General features: G+C 46.5%; 1 long non-coding RNA gene across 2 annotated transcripts; it reads left to right on the top strand.

Moving 5' to 3' along the window:
* The first annotated feature begins 11691 nt into the window (after positions 1 to 11691).
* On the top strand, positions 11692 to 21871 carry LOC115251294 (uncharacterized). 2 transcript variants are annotated; one of them, XR_003889863.1, is made up of 8 exons: positions 11692 to 12050; positions 12125 to 12279; positions 15905 to 16008; positions 16078 to 16239; positions 16451 to 16683; positions 16762 to 16832; positions 19977 to 20483; positions 20601 to 21871. It is a non-coding gene; the product is annotated as an uncharacterized lncRNA (long non-coding RNA). The 2 variants fall into 2 exon arrangements; XR_003889862.1 differs by having other exon boundaries at positions 16078 to 16257.
* Positions 21872 to 22961: the final 1090 nt, after the last annotated feature.

The raw sequence follows: 22961 nt of genomic DNA, 5'->3' as shown, positions 1-22961 counted from the left end.
AGAGCGGAGGCGCCCAACACCCCCCACCCCCCCCCAAACACCCCATCATCAAATCAGACACCTGCAATCCAAGATAAGGAGACCAATCAACACACTGTCGTTTTTCCACACTTGATTTTTTCCCTTACAAGTTTGATGACATCCATGAACAAATTGTGCTGCTCTGCATCTGCCCACAGTACAGCTGAGCCGGAGTCCATCACATCCTGGGCCTTATTCGAATAATTAAGGTAACCCTCGCTCTTTCCCCGTTGTTGCTAACTTATTTTCTTAACTGTGGTTTGAGATGGAGGACGTGTCCACATGCAGCTGAGCTTCAGCCTCGATTCTTTTGAGGAGCTAGAAGAGGATCTGATGTCTTCTGGGAGGCTGCAGCTCAGGCACCAGGACTGAGATCGCATTTTAGCCATATGAAGAAAACCAACTAATCGATCACACACACCCTTGTTCTTCTATCTTTGTGAGGACGTTCATAGACTTAATGCATTTGGCAGCCCCTTACGACCCTGACCTAAACCCAGTTTAAGCCTCAGCCTTAAAACCACGCCCATCCAAAACGTCCTCACTTCCCAAAAATGTCCTCACTTTGCTAGTAGAATGAGTATGTTGGTCCTCAGTATGTAGCAAGTACAAGAACACACACACACACACACACACACACACAGCAGATAGTTGCTCCTCTCTGATCTGTTGCAGGTTTTCCACCGATGGGTTTAAAGCTGAAACTTGACGACGTTTGTGTATTAATCCTGAACTTAACCTGCTGGAGTCCTGACCTTTAGTCCAGCTGGTCTTTGGCAGTCAGAACTACTTAATTGGCCCATTTTATCTGTTGAAAAGGCAACGTTTTCCAAACTGAAACTATTTTCGGAGCAACTTCGCATAGAAATCTAAATGTTTCTAACCTTTATAGGGCAACCCGAGCTGACCACAGCTCCTCTAAATGTTTCCCTGCCAGGTTTACACTTTAAAAGTGACATTGAAGTTCTTATTGTGCAGCAGGCGACCATGGCCGCGGGGGGAAGGGGGCACCTCTTGCTGCCACTGATTTGGTGGCACCAGTTGTTGCTTTCTGTTGGCAACAATTTCCTTTGGATGACTTTTTCTTTCTGTTTCAACCTCCAGCCACCCCTCTTAAGTGACACCCATTAATCACATTAGGTCTTTGGGAGAATTGTCTGCTGAGCGTCAAGTCTCGGCTGACCCCGCCATTTGGAGGGAGAAGATAAAGACTTTGCACTGACAGCTCGGAAATAGGTCCTTCTTTTTGCAGGTCAGCGTTCAGGGGGATATGAATATTATTATGCATAAAAGAGGGGGAAAACAATTGAGTCTACTTGGGGGAACTGAATGACATTGAGAGTCGTCGCTGCTGTGGATGGACAGACGTGCTTCATGGCAATATGACCAGCATGAGTACGTATGAGAACTGGATCATTACACTAATATAAATGTTTCATTCCTTAGTTCCGACTATCCTACATCTGCAGAACAAGCAGCCTAATAAAATCCCACAATCGTGCTGATCAATGGCGATACGGTTTAATATTGGACACCTTCATTTCTGAAAGCAAAGAATATTACCGAGCTCTTTGTGCGTCTGCATTCCAATCAAACGTCCCTCTGAATAGGAACTAACATCATTGCCCTTAATGTCACGTAACATTATCAGGCCTGCAGTTCAGCACAATGGAGCCATTGTGCTCGGTGGTGAGCGGAGCTTATCAGTGAAAGACAGGAAAGGAGGAAATGAATAGAATAAAAGTACATTTCATCTGTGTTAACCATAGGAAAGAGTTCTTAAAATAGTCACTCATGGCGGCTCTGCTGTCAGAACAAACTTAGAACAGTAGTAATAATCATTGTGTTTCAGTCTGGCCTCTGTAAATACTGAGAAAAAAAACACAATTACACAAGTTCTCCTGTCTGGGCTGGTGAAAGCTCTGTTTTTACTGATCACTCATCCTTCCTGTCCTACGCAAAATCAGTCAAAATCATCGCTAGCCTGAAAGTCAGCAGAAAAGGGTAGAACAGCGATAAACTGTACCACTGTTAGCATGCGCAACAGAACAACGTTTATTTTCTATCACACTAAAGTTGCAGGTCCACTGGCCCAGTGGAACTGTGCACCAATGTTTTCCCAGGAGCAGCTCCTGTTACATATTTGTCTGTTTGTTCTCCTGAAGTCTGTGTTTTCAGGCAGATGCAGACTTAAATCCACACAGACAGATGGAGAAACTCTTTGCAGAGCTCCCCAAGCTAAAGATGCCAGATCAGGTCAGGTTTATTCTGCAGCCGGGGGGGCACAACTCTGGACTTTCAGGTTTTGGTGTTACACAGCGCGGACAGCTCCGGCCTCACCTCCCCGTCAACGCTTTTCAGGGGCTTCCTGTGAGGTAAAAGCGCTCTTCCATCGCTCCTCATCTCTGCCAAGGCCGTGTTTGTTGTGCTTCTCATGGCGGCTTTGTGAGGCGCTCTGACGTTCACCCGACAACATGCTGAAAACACACCAAAGCAAATGTCAGCGCAGCTTATTTCCGATCAAACATTCTGTTCCGACTGATACCGCCGCGACGCCGCAGCCACTTGGGAACCTCCTGTAATTGAAAATGAGCAAAACAAAATCAAACGGTGGTGCCCTTGCGCTGCCTGATTACAATGTCATCGTTTCATCACCAAAGTCGCTCTTTTAAAAAAAAAAAAAAAACCTCGGAATCGTCACGTTTTGGTAGCCGCGCAAACGCAGCGTTGGCAATATGACCACATGGCAAAATTAGCAAATAGAAGCTAATCATTTTCTAAAACATCTCCGAGGCCTTGAAGCTCAGCTGTATCCCATTTGGAAGACAGAGATTAATTGCCTCTTTTCCACCCCGACAGTAATCCTTGAAACTGCCTCTGCTCGGAATAAGAGCAGCCGCCCTGCGTCTCCCAAGGATACTGCCGCATGAAGTCAAATAGAGCCTCCCCAACACACACTAGACGACATTGCCGCTCTCCAGCCCATTAGCACTTAAAAGCACGCATCCGGAATGAGCTGGAGTGTCCCAGCGCCTCGCCGGGTAACTGAGCGCCGCCGGTGCCGCTCGGCTAACGTCGGTACGGAGAGTTTGTGTTGCTCCGTCTCCGCGAAACGGATCAAAACGGATAGTTTGTTGTTCACTGGTGATATTTGCGGGTCTTAAATCTCCAGCTGCGGCTTTAATTAATGTCGCCATCACAAAAGTCAGCGTTTCAGAGGAAAAGGGAACATATGGTTCGCAAATCCTACAGAACCCAGAGTGGGGGGGTGCGGGGGGGTGAACGATTGCGAGGTTGGTGATGAGCTGCAACAACGTGGACGGCGAGGACAGCCAGGCCCATGTGATGCCACACCAAGAGACGGCTGCCAGGATTTCACCAGAATAGTCGGGTTATTTTTTTAATTACCAACGCGGGCAAATGTTCGCAAACTTGCGCCGGCCGACATTGGCCCCGCCACCGTTTTGATCTCCCTCGCAGAAACAGCCGCCGCCATTGAGTTGCTGACAAAATGGGCATTGAACCGGTGGCGTGCGTATAAATGTGATGTGTCTTGGGATTAATCGGGATTAGGATTATCAAATGCTGGCTGGAAAGCATTCAAAGCCGCTGGAAAGTGCTAATTATCTACGCACGTGCCAAGAACATGGCAGATTTGCACTTGGACCATAATTATGACACGCTGGATGTGCGAGTGATGAAATCAGCGGAGTGATTTTCCTACCGACACGGTGCCTCGTCGCCCCCACGACGCCCCTGATTGCAGGGCCCTGTTTGACCCGTTTCAGTCCGGGACTGACGGCACAACGTGAATGGGATGTAATCAGTCTTTGATCCAATCAGAGGTCACTGACAGAGAGGTCTCTGCGGTGCTCCAAGGCCACGGTTAAAGGGGCCCCCAGGAGCCCGAGCCTGTGACGAAGTCACACCCCCACCGTCTAGATTTTTCAAGGACTCTTCATCATCTTCTATAGACTAAACTGCTCCCACTGCAGCTTTATATGCTCATCTTTTTAAAAAGTCTTCAGAAAACAATTTTTTTCGCTATTTTTATAACGTTTTGTTTTGCGCACCAGGCAACGGTGATTAAATGCGCCAATTTGCTCCATAAATCCCCTTAACCTTCCGCTCTCATCAATGTAATGACGTAAAAAGTATGAAGGTCGGCTAAAAATGCAGCGGAGACTGCAGATATTCAGAAAATATTCCAATACTCGATGTTCGCAACCGTAGTTTTGACAATCCCTGAAACTTTGAAAGTGGAAACTAAAGGTCTGATGTAGGCGACGCTCTTTTACGTTCCTCTGAGCGCAGCACCTTTCTAAATTTACCCAACATTAAGAGCCCACAATGAAAGTGGCAGCTGAGCTTAATGAGGCTGCAGGAGCCTGTTTTCCTGCAGGTGACTCGGTGGGGGGGGGGGTAATGTCAGGGGTATTTTAAGACTCTGCAAACACTCGCTGTGGAAGTTTTGGCTGTTTCCGAGCGGCCACGCGTGAGATGGATGCGTTTTCACCACTTTTGTCACACACACTCACACACACACACACACACACACACACAGAATTCAACTGGTGCGCTGGGGGTGAATGAACTGCTGCATGTGAACAGCAGATGGTGGTAGTCATCGTGCGTGGGGACACATCAGCTCCCTTCAAACTCCTCCATTCTGTCCCAGATCTTCAGTCTCTGGTGAGATGAGATCAGAGTTTAAGCACTTCTGGGTGTTATTCTGGCAGCTTTTTTTTACCCCATGTTAAAATTTTCCAGGCATCTCCGGCTCATATCAGCACTTTCTCGTGTCTGGGAACGAGTGGCAGGCTCGGAGGCTACACGGTTGTTGGACAAAATGCAGGAAGAGCAAGATGGAGCCGTAAATCCCCCAAGTTAAGCTCATCACCTCCTCCTCTGTGAAGCCGCAGTCTTTCATCAGGGAGGCTTTATTAACGCGTCAGGGTTTGAAGTTTGGAGCTTTTGCTCTCACTAAACCGCACATCAAGGTGGGCAGCAAAGACCGAATCAGGAGGCGGGGCGGGAATGCTGCGCAGCCGTCGTGGGACACGGACACATGTGTCTGAACAGGCATGTCAGAGTCCAGGGAGAGGTGGACATTTGAGTTTCCATCTGGGATATGTACAGGGTGAGGGAATCAGCAACAAAATGGGAAAAAGTGGGTGAGTTGGGAGGAAGAGGAAGAAGATGAAGACCAGAGCGCCACGTCCCACTATAACCAGTCCATTTACCCTCTCTATCCCAGTATAACCAGTCCATTTACCCTCTCTGTCCCACTATAACCAGTCCATTTACCCTCTCTGTCCCACTATAACCAGTCCATTTACCCTCTCTGTCCCAGTATAACAAGTCCATTTACCCTCTCTGTCCCACTATAACCAGTCCATTTACCCTCTCTGTCCCACTATAACCAGTCCATTTACCCTCTCTGTCCCAGTATAACCAGTCCATTTACCCTCTCTGTCCCCAGTATAACCAGTCCATTTACCCTCTCTGTCCCACTATAACCAGTCCATTTACCCTCTCTGTCCCACTATAACCAGTCCATTTACCCTCTCTGTCCCACTATAACCAGCCCATTCATCTCTTTGTCCCAGTATTACTAGTTCATTTCAGTCATTATTACATTAGCATTACCCACAACCTCTAATATGACTCATTTAGCATTAGCATGTAGCTACACCAGCACTGGCTGATCGCAGTGATATACAATCTCAGAAACATGTAATTGTGCCAACATCTGCGTTAGATTTATGACATCATTGTCTTCGAAACGTTTGAATGGATTTAAGCGAAGAAAGAAAAAAGAAAAAAAAGGTAATTAGCGCTAACGTGACATTTAGAATTCCGTTTCATTATGTTGTTACTTAAGCTGCTGCTTAGCACTACAAAGGGGAGCCTTGTCACGTAAAGGCAACATCCACAGCACAACGCCTTCAAAAAGAAAAGTTAAGCTCATCACGAACCTTCAAGACCAAGATGTTTTATGCTGCACCGTACACGCTCACAAAGAAAGGCCCAAAAGCATCTTCCCGTCTTTGAATTGAGCCCAGGGACGGCAAACCGGCTGGGAATTCTTGTTTTCCTCAGTAGAATTGATTTCTTCAAAGGCAACTGTTGTTTTTTAATTAGAATGCTAAAATGGCTAATTGTGAAATTGATTCAGAGTGTAAAGCAATACAGTGTGGCCCTCAGAGCTATCTATATATATCTGAAGGAAAGCAGCTTGTGTTTGCTTCCTGTCTCACACTTTCTGACTCCTGTCACACACTTATCACCAGCACACACACACACACACATTTCAGCCCTTTAATACTGTAATCCTGCAACTGTTCCAAATGTTTTCCCGACTTCCTCAGTAAGCTATACGTATAACTGACAGCACGGGTGTCTTTAACTCACAGCAAACCCTGTAAGCTCGTCCCGAAAGTAGCTCCGAAGTCTGCCTCAACAACAGGATTAGATATCAGACCAATCCGAACTTCAGGCACCAGAGCTCCAGCTGTAACGGTGCCTGATGGAGACACGCAGATGATGAAGTTATTGTACTTTTATCCCGACAGTGAGATTTATGGAGTGCCCGAGACAGAATTTCCTTATAAAACCGCATGACGAACTTCCACATCCGTCTTCCCCGAGGGCCAAAGTTACCTTCAGAGAAGTGATACTTCAGCTGGTTGTTTCGCCGCTGGATTAATCATTAGACCTTCAATTATTCATCCCACACCCAATTTGAAGACCTGTCCTGGGCTGGATGTAATTCCAGGAAAAATGACCCCGTAGGATCCTGCAGAGGGTGACCTGGCCTCAGTTTCTACCTGTTCACCTTGGCCTGGGTCAGGCTCCTCCCAGTCATCCAGCAGGGTTTTTTTTTTATGAACACACACACACACACACACACACACACACACACACACACACACACACACACACACACTAATAGGTCACACCGATGTTTCCACTGGGCGAATCTCTTCAGCGTCGACCTGCTCCAGTGAGGCGACGCAGCAGGACGTTGCAGATTTTGGGTCCAGGGGAAGGAAATGACAGCCCTGCATAACCAGTCCCACCAGTAATTCTGCTGGGACTCCCTCATTTGCCAACGACACACACAAACCAATTAGTCGCAAATGCTGTCAGTGCAAGGCTACACACACACACACACACTCACATTTCTGTCATTGTGAGGACTCAGATATAATTCATTACCCCCACTGCCCACCTAACAGCCCCAACTTACCCCCTAACCCCTCGTCCCAACCCTTAAACAGTCCATTGACATTGAGGGGAAATGACCTCACTAGTAGAATGAGGATTTTGATGTTTAATACGTAATAAAATAGATACTCACACGTTGACTAGTGGTTGGAGGAAATAAAAAATCTGGTCATTGTTCAATTTGTTCAGCTTCTTAATTTCCTCAGATCTGTAAAATGCTAAACTTAATACATCACTTAATACATACTTAATACGTCACGGTCGAAGTCCTCAAAAGATGGTTTGTTGCATTTACTAGATGCTAGCATACATCTACAATCCCTTACCGTGCTAACTAGCTATCCAACCCTAACCTAAACCAAATGTTAACCTCAACTAAACCCAAGTCTTAAACCCCAAACAGACCTTTGAATTTGTGAGTACCAGCCAAAATGACCTCACTTCGCACAAAAGTCCTCTCTGAGCCTTTAAAATGAGTATCACCATGATACATAGCTAAAGCACACAGACACAGACACACACACACACACACACTCTTTACTTCCCTCCACAGAGGGATCATAAATCACACTCTGAGCAGACAAACATTTCTGCTCGGCCATCTCTGAAATTTCCAAAGGCAGCGTTAGCCTCGCTGTCATGTTAGCAGCAGGCAGTAATTAACAGGCTGATTCTACAGAGATAAACAATAGATCCGCTAATAGACATTTCACACAGCGAGTGTCGCGTTCCTGCAGACTCTGGAGAGTCAGGCGGCATGTGCAAAGACAACTCCATCATGTAGTGTGCAGCTGGGTGTCAGAGCTCAGTGTTTAACTCTGGCTGCATCAAAGCACCTCAACCTCTTCCAAAGGCGCTAGTCGTGCAGCATTAGCAGACTGATCGAACAAACATTGAGATGTCGTCCCAAACAAAGAGCCAGTCACAAATCTGGCTGCTGAGAGGAAATCGCTCTCACCTAAATCCCAGAGAGACCGTAAAGGATTCAAGGATTACAGCAGACGCTCACTTAGCTTTAATCAAAGTGCAAAGCTGCACGGGGTGGCGGCGGCGGCGTCCCAGTTAGACATTCAAGCAAGGAAGGAGTTGGGTTGTGGAAGCGCTGGGATGCTGTAATCACGCTGCGATTACTTCAAAACTGCAACATTTGAAAGCTCCCTGTCAGCTTTCAGCTCCTTCTGTTTGCACTATATTCACCTTTTTTGCCTTCTGTGTCTGAAGTTTGGGTGGAATCCTGTTGTCTGATCACCCTCCTCCTTCTCGTCGCGCGTGTTTTGTGACTTGTTATCCCGGAACGTTGTGATCTCTTTGCAGAGGGTTGTGCACGTGGGCTCCCTCTCCAGCGATGAAACGCTGTGTATTTATGCCTACATCTGTTCTCTGGTGAGAGTGTGGTGACTTCCTGACAAACCCAACTTCCTCTCTGCACCTGCATCGTTACGCTGAGCTTTAATCCCTCCTCACCTCTCCGGCTTCTGTCTCTTTCCCCACTGTTTCCTCTGGAGGCGACTCTCGCTCTTTCTACAGGCAGCTAACGGTAGGGACAAGAGGCCTGGGAAGGGGGTAATAATAATAAGCAGTCCTTAAATGCCTCATTTCTGGTGTAAATGCCTCATTTCCGGGACCTGCATGACCTTGCCAGGGCGTACGGATTGCGGATGGGTCGATCGGCGGGCGGAAGCTTCGAGTCAAAGGTCCCCGGTCAGAGCTACGTGTCCTATCAAAGCAGCCTGAAGTTGAAACAAGTTCCCACGGCCAAGTGCTGAAGCGCTCAGGCTGCGTCGGACAGGAGGATCACGTTTAATGAGTCTCTTCTCTGTTCCCACTGGCCAGACGGCGGCACCTGAAGCCGCTGGGATGAAGGCGGATGTTCCGTCTGGAACTTTCTTCCAACCCAGACTGAGGCAGCTGCGGCTCGGCCGAGCAGATTGATAGCGGAGTCGCACGTGACCTCCAGGATTTCGCAGGTCGTGGCGCCCAAGTCTGTCGTTGGTCATCCGCCAGTGTAAAACAAGCTAATATATCACGGAACAGGTGCAGAGGAATACAGGCATTAATGACTCGTTATCTTATGCCAGCGCCATGAACAGGCCTCAGTCATTAAATATTTAAGGTATTTTCTTCTAAAATCAAAACTCTCAACGATTTCTTACTCGTCCGCTACTTTTAACCAAAATTGAACCGTCAGTTTTTTTTTTCCCCATTCGTCCCCGACTTGCTTAATGGATCTGGTGCCCTCAAAGAATTTGAGAACATTTCAAGTAGATATTGGTAAACATCTGTTAATCATCCGTTATAACTGGGGGTCAGCCCTTCTGCAGCACGGCGGAAGGAAAAGAAAGACGCATATTTGAAGTATAATTACAGAAAGCAATTAGGCTCGTCATTCCCAACAACCACAAAACATCGGCACCGTTCAAAACGGAGCACTATGGATCATTCAAAATGACTAAAATCTATAGATATTGTGGAATAAAGCAGCTCAAATAATGATTGAAGCTGAATATAATCGACAATCAATAAATATAGCGAAATTCACCGTCCATGAGGGGCGTTAAATTATAAACTTTAATATTTACTTCATTCGTACAGCCAGGAAAAGTGTTTGTGTTTCAGGTATGTTATTGCATTGATGTTTACATCTCAGTTATATTAATATTTGCTTGATGTAAAGTCAGAAACAAATGTTATTTAACTCCAAACATCAGGCAGAAAAGTTTAGACCGGGATGTTTGTTAAGGGTCATTATTTAGTCAGACCTCTTCTTGCTCCTTTTCAGCTACATTTTAGCTATGTTCAAATTAAACATTTCAGTCAATCAGACTTTCTGGAGGTCTAAATCCTCCTGACTGAATGAATACACACCCTCAACACCTACTGGTGAATGCTAAAAAACCCCAGTAAGCAACTCAACAGCCAACCTGGCACGCTGCGTGTCGAGCTAGTGCACAAAGAATTTAAATGTTAGCCCCAAGACATGCTGTCAACGCAGTTACCGTCAACGTAGCATCATGCTAGTGCGGCACGTCAATCCGACCCCTGTGGGAACCTTCGGGCTTGACTTTTTCCTCCTGTTCTGCACTTTAGTCAGCAACTTCTCCGGGTTTAATAGTTTGCATCGTGAATTTGTGGAGACAGATAACTGTGGCCCACCTCTGCCCCGGTTTACTCCCAACTCTGGTCCCCCGCTAAGAATCTTACTGACAAACTACATGACATCAGCACGCTCCAAATCTTCCAGCCCTTTAGCCTCTTCTGTAATGCTCACGCAGGGAAATTGAGCTGCCGGACGGGCCTTGCCAATATTATGCCGAAGCGGCCAAATCTGATTGTCTTAAGCTTTAAGCTTCGTGACCCTTTTCGGTGCGGTTGTTCTTGGAAAACATAGGAAATTGTTTTGTTTAAGCTGAAGAGTTCATCAGTTCTGTGCTGATCTGTTTTTTTATCCTCTAACCCAAATCCAAGTTTATACCTTTTACGAGAAAATGGAAATAGTTTACATCAGTCGGGGAAAAATGATGTTCTGAAACCATTTATTCCATTTAGAAGCTTGTGTTCCATTCTTGTCTTCTCATGGTTTAATTTTATCCTAAAAGTGAGAAGGGAGTGTCGCCACAGCAACACCCTTCATTATATTTGAGTAGATGAGAAGTCATCAAACTCTTAAAGCATTTCTAAAATACCTGCACGGCAGGCGAGATCAAAGCAACACGTTTTTCTCGTTGTTAGGGGTCAGTCGGTAACGAGCCTCAAGGCGCAACAAAACAGCATCATCATGCCCATAATGGTGTGATGCTACTTCTCTCTTGTTTCATGTCGGCTAATGTCCTCCAATTTCCCAACTTCCTACACTATTTCTCTCCGAGGACCCTTTGATGTTGTTTGGCTGTCAAGAGTCTGCTTCTTCAAAGCCTTCACGGACGTGGACCACACCAGTAAAGCGGGTGGGACGGATCCACACGGGGCCTTTTGTGAACCCATCAGGATGAAGGACGCTGATGCAGCTTGTAGCCGTTATCAGATCTCAAAGCGAAGCTGACGGACTAGATCTTCCAGCTGATGGGATCGCAGGAGCGAGAAGTTAGTCCCCTCAAATGAGGTGCCTGAAAGTTCCAAACGAGAAGAGCTACTCTTTATCATACGTGAGAGACGTTTAATTGCTTTTTCTATTTAATCTCTATTTCCCGCTATTGATTTTGACCGTCAAAGGCTGGATCATAGATTGTGATCAGAGTCCAGTCAGCTCCTTTTTTCAGGCTGTCCTTCCCCATCAGACCTGCCAACAGTCCGGTTCTCCAGACTGGCCGACTGAAACGATCCGACCTTTGTGAATAAACGTCCTTCCTCCTCCGCTGGGTGAATGCGGCACATTGAGGGCACTGATCCGATGATTTCGGCAGCTTTTAGGTCCATCGCCTGCTCTGCGGAAACAGATATTTACTGATGTGTCAGAAACAACCTCAATCATCACCGAAATCACTGTTGACATCAAAGCTATCAAAGCCTTTCACGTCAGACTGACGCTAAATTGTCAACCTTGTCATTGTTTCGATATTTTCCGATGAAACTTTGACAGGAGACTCCACAACAGAGGCGGGAGCTGGGCCCCAGTCCAGCTTCAGTTCCCATAAACCAGTGGTTCTCAAACTAGAGAGCAGCTGACCAGGCCGGACAACTTAGGCTGAAGAAACACCCTCGACAAAGAGCTTCTTCGTGCCGACAATCATCCAAACCCTCCACAGCTCCTGCAGATGACCTTTGCCCTTTGTTGCCAGGGGACTGAAGAGGACAGCACAATGGTAACCAGACTGAATGATTGGGAAAAACAGTCTTTCCGGAACGTTCTCACTCATTTCCATCAGTGGTTTTCCAGGTTTGCACTGAAATCCAGGTATCACAAAGATCAACCTACCAATGCGGTTCTTCAGAGAGTTGCAGCGACACACCAGGATTATGGGAGGAAGGCGACCACACACAGGGACGATATCAGAGGCAGCGTGTGACATCCTATGGATTTATGGTGTCCAGGTGAGGAGGAGATGAACCTGGTCTAAAGGAAGCTCAGTAGGCCACCCAATGATAAGAGGGAGCGTTCCACACGTTCTCATATTGATTTACAGCTATACGACGTGAACCAATCGGGAAGGACCTTCAGTCCCTCCAGACCTGGATTCTAATTATTCTATGTATCTAGTGAAGTCCTGTGGGCCAAAGCTGTCCCAGTATTCCGCCTGTTGGTCACACCAGCCATTACCCATGTCTGTGCTTCATGGACGGTGGTGCAGAGCACTTTGGGGGCTCCTCCAGACTCTCCTCCAGAGAGTTGGCTCTTCGTATCACAGCTCCACCACTGTTTGTGTTCTACACCTCACATTTACCTGTGTTTGAGGCTGCGGGTGACCCATTAATGGGTGTTCGGTAGGGTTGTCCCCGCCCCCCTACGGTTGGCTCCGCTGCGGACCGTTTTAGCTTGTGTTTCCTCATCTGTTGCCTCGTCCTCCGGAGAGCCTCACTTTAGAGGATTAAAGAGGCTCTAATATGATTCATGAGATACATGGAACTCATTCTCTGCTGCTTACCGAACATCATAAAACTCCCCAGAGAGTCACAGCGATAGCGGGGAAGAAAAGATTACGGAGCAAGGTTTTGTTTCAACGTGGTTAAATCCCCGGTCTGTTTAAATGAGGACTGTCAGCTCGTCCCTGGTGGGGTTATCTCCACTCCACCCACATGCAACGTCCATGCGCTGTTGGCTGCTACCCACTTGGGAGATGATCCGCGTAGCTCAGAGCGAATAAAATACAAACCAAAGAACCTTTCAAAGTTAAACAAATCACCCTCAGGCATTATGTCCTTCCACATTTGGCTCCGACTCTCAGAGCGCGGTAATGTTTGTGGACTGCATAAACAACTGGGCAAAAATAAAAAGTGAGAAACAATATTTGACAATAACCTGGTCGCATTCAGCTGCAGGAAAGCCACACAAGCTTGGAAGGGAAACTTTAATATAGCTTTGTGGAAAACTTACTTTTTGGAGTGTTAAATGTTTTATCCCTGTGCTTTAATCCAGTCAGTGAACAAGTCTTTGGATTAGAGATACAGAAACAGTCAAACACAAAAGTTGAAGGTCCCTTCCCCTTTTTCCACTTTAACTTCTTACAACAATTCTGAGAAGATACATCTAACCTCAACTGCCTCCTAACAACGATTCACGCCATTTGTCCCACTCAGCTCGGCCAGTAATTTCATATCACATCAAAGTGTGTATTGTGTTGCGGCACCTTTCAAAGTGAAGGTGAGGGAGCACAGCAGATCACCTGTGGGACACCTGTGAGAGAACTGTCCCCAAACCTGAACCTCCGTTCAGAATTCACCACTTTCTAGTTACCGCTAAAGCCGGGGAAAGTTCAAACTTGTATTTTTCCAGGCATTATCCAGTCGTTCGATATGTCGAAGGTCGCTTGGTTTCTCTGCATGACTCCAACGATAACTATTACAATCAATGTCAGACCCATTTACTTTATCCAGCGAGCAGAAATTACAGGATCGATAACACGTTTCTCTGCACTTGAATAATTGCAGCAAATCTTGGGATATTTCTGTGGCATTATGGTGCAATGAATCGCCGAACTCCCCCCGTTCCAACCCGCGATATAGATTAAATGGCCATTAGGCAAAATGAGGGTACTTGTCACTCCACCGATAGGCTCCAATAGCTCCGATCACCGTTAGTTCAGACTGGAAAATGGCTGCGATACAACAGCCGCTCGCTTACACACGATTATCCGACAGGCTGCCTGATGGGGCTGAAAACCGCCGTGCAGATCATGACAAAATGTGATTTTGATACCTTATTTATGGAGGATGATTCACACAGGACGTGTCAGAGAGCTTTAGATTAAAAAAGTATAAGATTAAATAGTTTAATTTTTATGCTGCAAAGAGTCAAACTTTGGGCTGAGTTCTTTAATATTTAAAAACAAGAATAATGACTATCATTACTAACCTAAAGGGTGGTCCTATTGGTCCGTCTCCATGACCAGCTAGTGTTGGGTTCAAATCTTACCTTGGTCGTGATGAGCAGATGTGCAAATGGCAAAAAGAGCATTTTAGCATCTGTTTAAACAGGAGTCATTCATTATTTGGGGGGGAAGAAACGCTCTCTCCCTCTTTGTCTCTGTGATGATGATTGATCTCTCCATCAGTGATAAGAAGCTCCATCACGCCGCCGCCGTCCTGAGCTTTCCTGGCAGGTCTGTCTGACAGGCCCGGGATAAGAGCAGGCCTGGGACACGCAGCTACATCGCTCTCAGTCAGCACCATCGCTGTATTTAAACAGCTGACGGGGACATTAGCGGAACACCTCCGTTATTTACTCACGATAGCGGGGCTGGTCCGAGGGATGAATGTGTCTTTGTGGGACGCCGCTTTGAAAAATTATTTTAAAATGAAAACTAGTTTCAGCATTGTCAAAAGAAAGGGACATGTGACTGCTTCTATTTATTGCAATTTTTAGGCATTTCCTGTCAAGCGCTCACTGGGTGAGGCAGGGGTCGGGGGCCCCGAGGGGGGATGCGTGGACACTGCCTGGTTGGAGCAGGAGGAACGACAACGTGGAGATCATCAGAAGTGACAAGGCTTGAACCGCAGCCTGAACTTGGCATTTTGAAGGTCCCTTAAACGTGGCGGCAGCACCTCAAAGACTTGGATTCACCCCTCTTTGCATAATTTGTCCCAGGTTGATGAGCGACACCCCGGCTCACATTAATCCACCTGCATCAGCGGGAAAACACTGAGCTTTGACAGCTTCTGCAGCCGCCGCACGCCCGCAGACGTACCTGCGTGTGCAGATGATGCCCGCGTGCCGTCACCGTGACGACCCGACAGCCGCGGGTCACCGTCACGCCTGTAATTCGTGAGCAGTGATGAGATCTGTGAGACAGGGGGAGCTGAGTAATTAGAGCCTGTCTTGGTGCCTGATTACAGTCTTGTTCTTTCACAAACCACATTTGCCAGAGATGCCACATCACACAAGTTCTCGTGCACCAGATTCTTCTCCAGTCCATCAAAAACATTCCCGGATGAAGTTTTAAACCGTCCCATGTCATTATTATACACTCGATTTAGTCAGGATTTGACCTTTTTCATCCATCTATGAAAAATGGCAGTTTTAAAGAAGAGCGGCGGGATTGTGGCGAGGTCAAGAATGGTGCACAGGTTAAAATACGGTGGACACGTTTGCCTCGATGTTTGCAGTTTTTGAGATCTGATCAGTGAGGATCAGCTCATTTTGAAGACTTTTGCCAAACCAGCATCCATATTATAAAAATGCGGGTATTTGAGTGGGCTCGTGCTGCATTCAGGTGAAAATCCGGAAGCAGAGCAGAGCGCTTTTCAACATTGAGTCTGTTTATGACCATTAAGCTCCACTAGCTGGGAGCCATCAGATAACCTGGGTTTAGGTGTTTCAGTCCAATTATTTGATGTTTTATTTTTTTAAGTACGCCACGACAAAGACTTGTTTTCAAAACAGCTTTTTTTTTTTTTTAAGGTATTCCATTTTGTCGCCTCTTCAAGGCCATGTTTGTTGCATTTCCTTTCCCGCTAATGTTGCTTCCACTGTTCTAATTGTTTTTTTTTCACACATTTGCAGATGTTAAAGAAGAAAACCCGACTGACAGGAAGTCACGGGGAGAAGCTGTTTACCTGACGCCTGCCGTTACCACATCCTGCTGTTTACAGGAGCACTGTGATAATGTGATGACTCCAGGATAACGACAGAGCTTTATGGTCATAATCAGTGTTTGTTTTGATTCTGACTTACAGGGGCGATGCAGGAAGGAGCCGAGAGACGCCTAATCCGGCCAATTTCTGGGACACAAACCAAAGAACTCAGTGAGACGCTCAGCCTCAAAACAGCCAACAACCTGCCACCGGAACAGGAAATCAGCTCAAATAAAGTGGGAGGAGCCAGATAATGAAGCGCAGGTCAGCTCTGAGACACAGGTGAAACACATCAGAGCAAACATACGCGTGAGGAGGAGGAGGAATGAAATTATGTGAATGAAATATGTAGGTTACTATAATAAGAATACAGTATTTAACTCTTTATCTATTTAGCTGTGAGAGTTTCCCATTAGTTGACAGAAAATTTGTCTCTAATGCACCTAATAGAGCCCCTCTGTGACTTTTTATTTAGAGCACGCCGGCTCTCTCTTGCCTGTAGGGGCCACAAGCCCCAAATCCCTGCTGGCCCGACTGTCGGAAGAGTGTGGAAAGTGTCTCAGTAATGACATAAGCAGATCCCAGTTGGATGAGGACCGAGCAGCGGGTGCCCAGCGTTTCCAGCAGAGGCCTGACCCGTTGGAGCCATGATCCTCACCGCCTCCTCCTCTTCTCATCTAGCAGCTGGATTTTGTTGCACGTGTAAAAGTAAAAAAAAAAAAAAAACCTGGCTGTGATTGGACCGTCTCCTGAATGTCCGTGTAAATCGTGTCTCCCCATTTTCAGGACATTTTCTTCCTAGCCCAAGTGGTTCCGGCTGGAGAACAATGCCTTCAGCAAGGAAAGTGGGATCCCAGGTGAGAGATTGGACAACTTTGTTGGACAGAAATCCCGAGCCTGAGGACTGGGTGTGGACACCCTTGGTTTAGGTTTAAAGTGCGCTGGTAAAACTGAGACTGGCAGAGGTTCTCCGCTAAAGCTCGAAACGCCGGGATTAGCCACCAGAAGCACTCAACACAGCACACTGTCTCTTTAAAGCTAATGCTAATCCCAGAAAATACCACAGTGAAGAGGAATCACATGTTTACGCCCCCTTTGCTTTTTCAAACGTTTCAAACACAACCCCGACTATCGCTAAGGCGGTGTCCATTTTATGTCTCCAACGGGCACAGCTTCCACCTGCTGTTGAGTCTCATGTGGCTCAACTGGATTTCTTTACGTGTCTGGAAAGGTTGCGTCCTAATTGGTGGTACAATGATGGAAGCTGGTGCAGTAGGAGTGTGTCTGTGAGGTGGAGCCGGTAAACTTTGCTTCGCTCATTACCTTCTAAATGCCATGAATTTTAATTAGCAGGACAGTAACAGGACCGAACACACAAACATTCAAGAAATGTTTCAGTAATCATCATTAATTAATTTTAATTGAATATCATCTTTTTTTTAATAACACCTCCCAGAAGACCTTTACCAAATACAATTTGACATTAAGCTAATGTTTTGCTTCATTATTGAGCATTTCAACATTGATTTCATATTTAAACAAAGCGCTCAGCGGCTCCTTGTGACCAAAACGTCAAAATCATTCTCACACCTTTAGTTTGGCGTTTAAAATGATCCTCGGTGGAAATGTCTTCCCAGACGTCAGAGTGAATCTTGACATCTCACGCTTGAAAACAAGACGGAAAGAAAATCAATATTTGATTATAAAATGTACATTTCTTATCGGCGCTGCTGCTATCGCCGCTGAATCTCGTTATCTTCAAACGCTCGACCCTTACAAGGTCATGTGGGATTTACAGGTGGGTCCGTGCGGGAAAATTCCAGAACGATCTGACAGTTGGAACGCGAAAGGAAGTCTGTTCTCCAATAGCTTGAAAAACAAGTTTTTGATGCCACACCAACCGAAAATTCTTTCCTCCTCTTCAAAGATTCAATTTCCCTGCTCTACCTTTACCCACAAATGATTTAAGCTACCTGTGAGGTGGACAGTCGCTGCGGCAGTTCATAATAAGACCCTCCCCCGTAACGTTGTAGCTGGTGTGTGATATTAGGTCCAAGCTGCCATATCGGTATTCCTCACCTCCCAAAATTAAGAACGCAATTACAGTGGCACAAAAGAGGAAGCAACGGCTCGTTCCCTTCTGCACAGCTTTATGATAATTAAGCAGCAGGAGGTCAAAGGCAGTGCGTGTAGAAGTAATCATCCAGACACATTTTCTGAATTTTAAGTGAGTGGATAAAAGGTTAGGTTTGGGCAGTCTGGACACAGAGAGGAGGGGGGGGCGGGGGATCATCTCCTCTCATGGAGCACAGAGGAAATATAGCAGCAGGATTTCAAACATTTTGCCATTTTCAGGTGGACGTCTGTTTGCAAAAGATACCGGGAAGTTCACGGCCGGGTCAGAGCGTTGGTGTGAGTCCGGGATTCATAAAAGGGCCTTGTGATGGTATTTCCATCCGTGACGACGACGGTGGGCGGAGAGCTGAGCTGCCCGCTTACCTGATTTGCGACACCCGCCGTCGCGATTTTTCGCCGCCGTCTTTGTTCCTCAGTTACGTCGGAAACCGGTATCCAAGGAGATAACAGCAGCTGATGTCAAGTGGCAGAAGCTGGAGTGGAAAACGTAACGTTTGAATGTCTAAAACGTGTCTTTGTCGCCATCTAGTGGCCGGCTGCAGTGAATGTGATTATCTCTGCCCCTCATCTTCAGCTCGGAGAACTGCTTCACCACAAAGAGTGTCAGATTGTGAAGTGAGGATCTGTTTTCCTCCTCCGATATCCTAAAATCGCATCTACTCTAGACGTGTCGTTTTTTTTTTAACACTGTAAAAAGTGAACGAAAGGCAAAAATAAGCTTCGTCATAATTAAACCGCAATCAGGTGACGCTCTCGGAACTGTAAGCAGAAACAATTAATGCATCCACTAATGCTTCAGTCGCAGCCACTTCTGGTTGTCCCCCCAAATGCAAATTCCTTTTATAACCTTTGCAAGTTTAATATCTACCTTGGGTCGCTTTCATCGCCACCAGCAATTTTAGTATGCAAGCAGAAAAAAAGGGAAAGGAGCGGACTAATTTGTTACTCTGCTTAGATTTACATTAACTGGCTCTGGAACAGCCGCCCGCCTGCTCCGGCCCATTTGTTCAGCGCTTAATAAATTACATAGCAGGTTCAGAGAGGTGATATGATTGATCACTGGATACGCTGCACGCTAGCAGCAATATTTGTCTGAGGACGGAGGGAGAATTAACAATAAGTACATATTTGGGAATTTGACTTTCACAGATGGCGAAAGTAGGGCAGCGAAAGTGCCTTTATTAAACGCAATGAGGCTTCGCGGGAAAAATGACATTAAAAGGAGAAGTGGAGCACAGAAAAGTCATCAAATACAGTAAAGGGGAAGCACATTTGCAGGATCATCTACTGTCCCGTCACTTGCTGCCCTTTTTTTCCCCCTTTTTTTTCTGTGCGTAAACGAATCAGCTTAAAGCTCATTCACACACGGTTTAATGAACATCCTCCAGTCTGTTTAGGCGCAGGGATAAATAAATGCATTTCACCTTAGTCGTTCAAGTGAAGGGCTTGGTAATCAGGGTAATTGCAGATAATAACCCTGGTTTACTTTAGGGCCGCAGGATTCCAGCCTGCCCCTCCCATCACATCGCCTGTCCTCGCTGCTCCTGGCATTAGCAGAGATGGGCTTTGAGCCGCTGTTCAGCATGATTAAACCAGCCTCTGACTCTTAACACGCCACCCAGGGAGGTGTGTTATGGTCGCACACTCTCCACGCTCCTCGATGCTAGCGCCTCGCTCCACTTTAGTTAGCTTGGTGGCTACACAGCGGCCCTGGCTGGCCCGATGTCTTTAAATGATCCGTCTGTGCTTTCATATGCTATATGTAAGGTTTATCTGTAAGCCTCTGGTAGCTGTTCCCTGTAGACGCTAGTTGTCCCGTGTCCCGATGCCCAGATTCCTGTCTCTTAATTGATGTTGTCTTACAGACAGGAATATTGATGGCGTGGCTCAGCCGGATTGGCAGCTGCATGAATCGTTATTAGCCAGGTGGTCGGACGCCCCGGTGGGCTGGGATCGAGTTCAATCGGCTGCCTCCGATACAGCGTGATTCCTGCCGGGCCCTGAGGGAGGCTGATCGCGGCTCAGACAAGAGATAATTAACAATCTGAGGCCGGCAGACAGTCGAGGAGGTGAGAGGGAGGAAAACCACAGGACAGGAAGCGGCAACACCGCGGTCGACGGCTGTCAGTCTGCAACAGAGACCAACTGGATCGCCATCGCTCAGGACAATACAAGGAACCCTAACGAGGCCTCGGGGGAACCAGAACCATGGCAGGAGCGAATCGGAACCCCGTGGAAGGAGGGTCCACCCAAAAAAAGACAGGATTCATGGCGATTAATGGAAACACACACAAGAAAACTGAAGTAACTTATTGTGTTGCATGGCTGGAGCTATGCCGTGACACTACGGGAGCCTGAAAGGGACAAAAAAGGTGCATTTTAAATCCCAGTGAGCATTTTAAGTGTCATCTCTGCCTGGGAGGTGGGGTTCATTGCAGAAACTCAGTACTGTAAATAATTACTTCACTCAGTTCTACTTCACTTCTTAGACTCTCCTGGAGCGGGCGCCTAAATTTAGACGTTACTGGGAACTTTCTACCAACGTTGACTCATTCCTCTGTATCCAGGTGACAGGTGATGATTAACCTGCTGTTCTTCATCCTAACGAACCGTACGCTCTGCCTGCCGTATTTTTTCTTTAAAAAAGTCCTCCTTTCTTCATCCGCGTGGACTCACATTGGAAAATTCCGACTCTCCAGTCAGCAGAGAAGACTTGGGACACAGACGCCGCTGTAAAGTTGTCAGGACCTCGCTAATCCCGACTTTCCTTTTTAATCGCATTTGTCAGGGAGAAGATGGCGATCATCACACCAACTCCTCGGAGGAGCCGCCACGTTTCCAACCGCATTTGCGGCAATTTGAACCTCTTGGAAATAAGTCTCACGGCTTTTGCGGAGTGTAATCTATAAAGCTTGTGATCGCCGGCTCAAACGCCATGGAAACACTAATAAAGCCGTGTGTAATAAAGCCCACACACCTTCAGCCCGGGCCCGGAGGCTACCACAGGAACGTAAAGCGAGCAGCACGTGGAGCCTTCGATGGTGCACGGCGGATTAAACACCGTGTTCGTTCGGTGCTCTACATGGATATTGACTTTCCTCTGTCCTACGGGCAGCCCATTCCTTCACCGTGCTGCTGAAACGGCAGCGCTGACGCCGATTTTGAGCTGTCTCCAGCACCTTTCAGAGTGCATCCAGCCTTTGTTCACCGCGGGCTCCCATTCATATTCATTAGGACATTATTGTGCTTAAAAGGCTGCTTGATGACAACAAGCACACCGGCATCACTGGTATTGTTGCGGTGGTAACGTTTAATCAATACAGAGAAATGTCTATTGTGCCTTGGCGTGTCCATCTTGGCTGAAAGACAGTCATCAGGTGTTTGCGCGTGGAGACACGAATACACTGTTGGAGGAATAATAAGGGCTGATTATCTATTTAAAGGCACCATTTTAGACATGATTTCAAATGATAACTCACAGAGTTTCTCCTTCCGATTTTCTATTTTTGGTTCATTAAGTGCTGTAAAAAAAACTGTAAATAGAGCAAAGCAATTGTGGATTTACTGCCGTTTGGTGGCGGGAAGTGTTTCTTTACACTGTGTGGGTCAAATCTCAAAAGGTTTCTCTTTTACCTGATGACGGTGATTTCCACTCCTCTCTTTTGCAGCCTCCTGCAGAGTATCATTATGGGATGTAATTGCAGCATTCCATGACACCATTACACAGAAACACACAGTGCGGAGGGTTCAAATAGCTTTTGCAAAACTAGCTAAGCAGCAGAAGCATAAGGAAACCCCCACAGAGGAGCCTTGCTGCCAGTGTTCTTCGGTACGTCTCATGCTAATGACAAAATTAGACAAAATACCAGCAGAGCTCTGAGACCACTAATGATACTGACAGAATAATTAAGGTCCTCTTATTTAAACATTAGCACAACTCGAGCATTTTCAGTCAGAGGACGTCAGAATATACCTTGACTTTGGGACCGCAGTAAGTTTTATCCATGAAAAAATGAAACAATTCATAATAACCAGCGTTTAGAAGTCAACGCTGGACGTGGTTTTGAATTGTGGGACATGTGAGTGTCGTGTTGGGTTCAGAAGGGAGCAAGCGGCACCTGCTAACTTGGCCGTCTTCAGTCCCAACCAGTGGGAGATGATTAATCATGCTGCGGCGGCCCCTTCACCAAGATACCAAATTTAATTATGAAGGCAATAAATAAGGCTTTTCTGGGACTGTATAGATCACACGCTGCACAGGAACATCAAGTGGTGAATTATCTTCCCTCTGGGAGTGTCCCATCTAGGGGGGTGATGGATCACCAGCGAGATCCTTCTAAGGCTGAAATATTTCTTCACACCCAAAGTAAAACACCCTCATTATTGATGCTCTGAAGATTCATGAGGAATTAGGATCACTGCAACTCTATTACAATTACAGGGATAAACAACTTTTTCTTGGTTCAAAATGACCACGGATATAGTTTTGGAGAAGGTGACCACGAGCTGGTTATGATCATCCGGATGTGGGTGTCTGACCTCCTGGAGGTCAGATCATTCACCACAGCTTGGTTTTCTGTGTCTTATTTGACTGTCCGGAGCAGCGTTGAAGCCTGCGGATCATCTCAGGCGCTCTGAAAGAGCAGCGCAGGCGGATGGGAATTTACTCTGGATATTTTGGAGCCTCAAAATATGTCAGAACGGGAGGAAAAGGGGGAAAATAAATTCAAAGGCAGGCTGACAGATATTATGTCCATTTGTCACCTGGCGCCTCGTGCAATAAAAGGCCAGTGTGAATGGAGTCTATTATCGGAGCAGAGAGCCGCTTGCCGCTGTTGATTTCTTGCAAC

This window comes from Takifugu rubripes, chromosome 10, assembly GCF_901000725.2.
Source record: "Takifugu rubripes chromosome 10, fTakRub1.2, whole genome shotgun sequence".
NCBI lineage: Eukaryota > Metazoa > Chordata > Actinopteri > Tetraodontiformes > Tetraodontidae > Takifugu > Takifugu rubripes.
The sequence above is the reverse complement of the archived record's forward strand: the minus strand, read 5'-3'. Positions and strand labels throughout refer to the sequence as shown.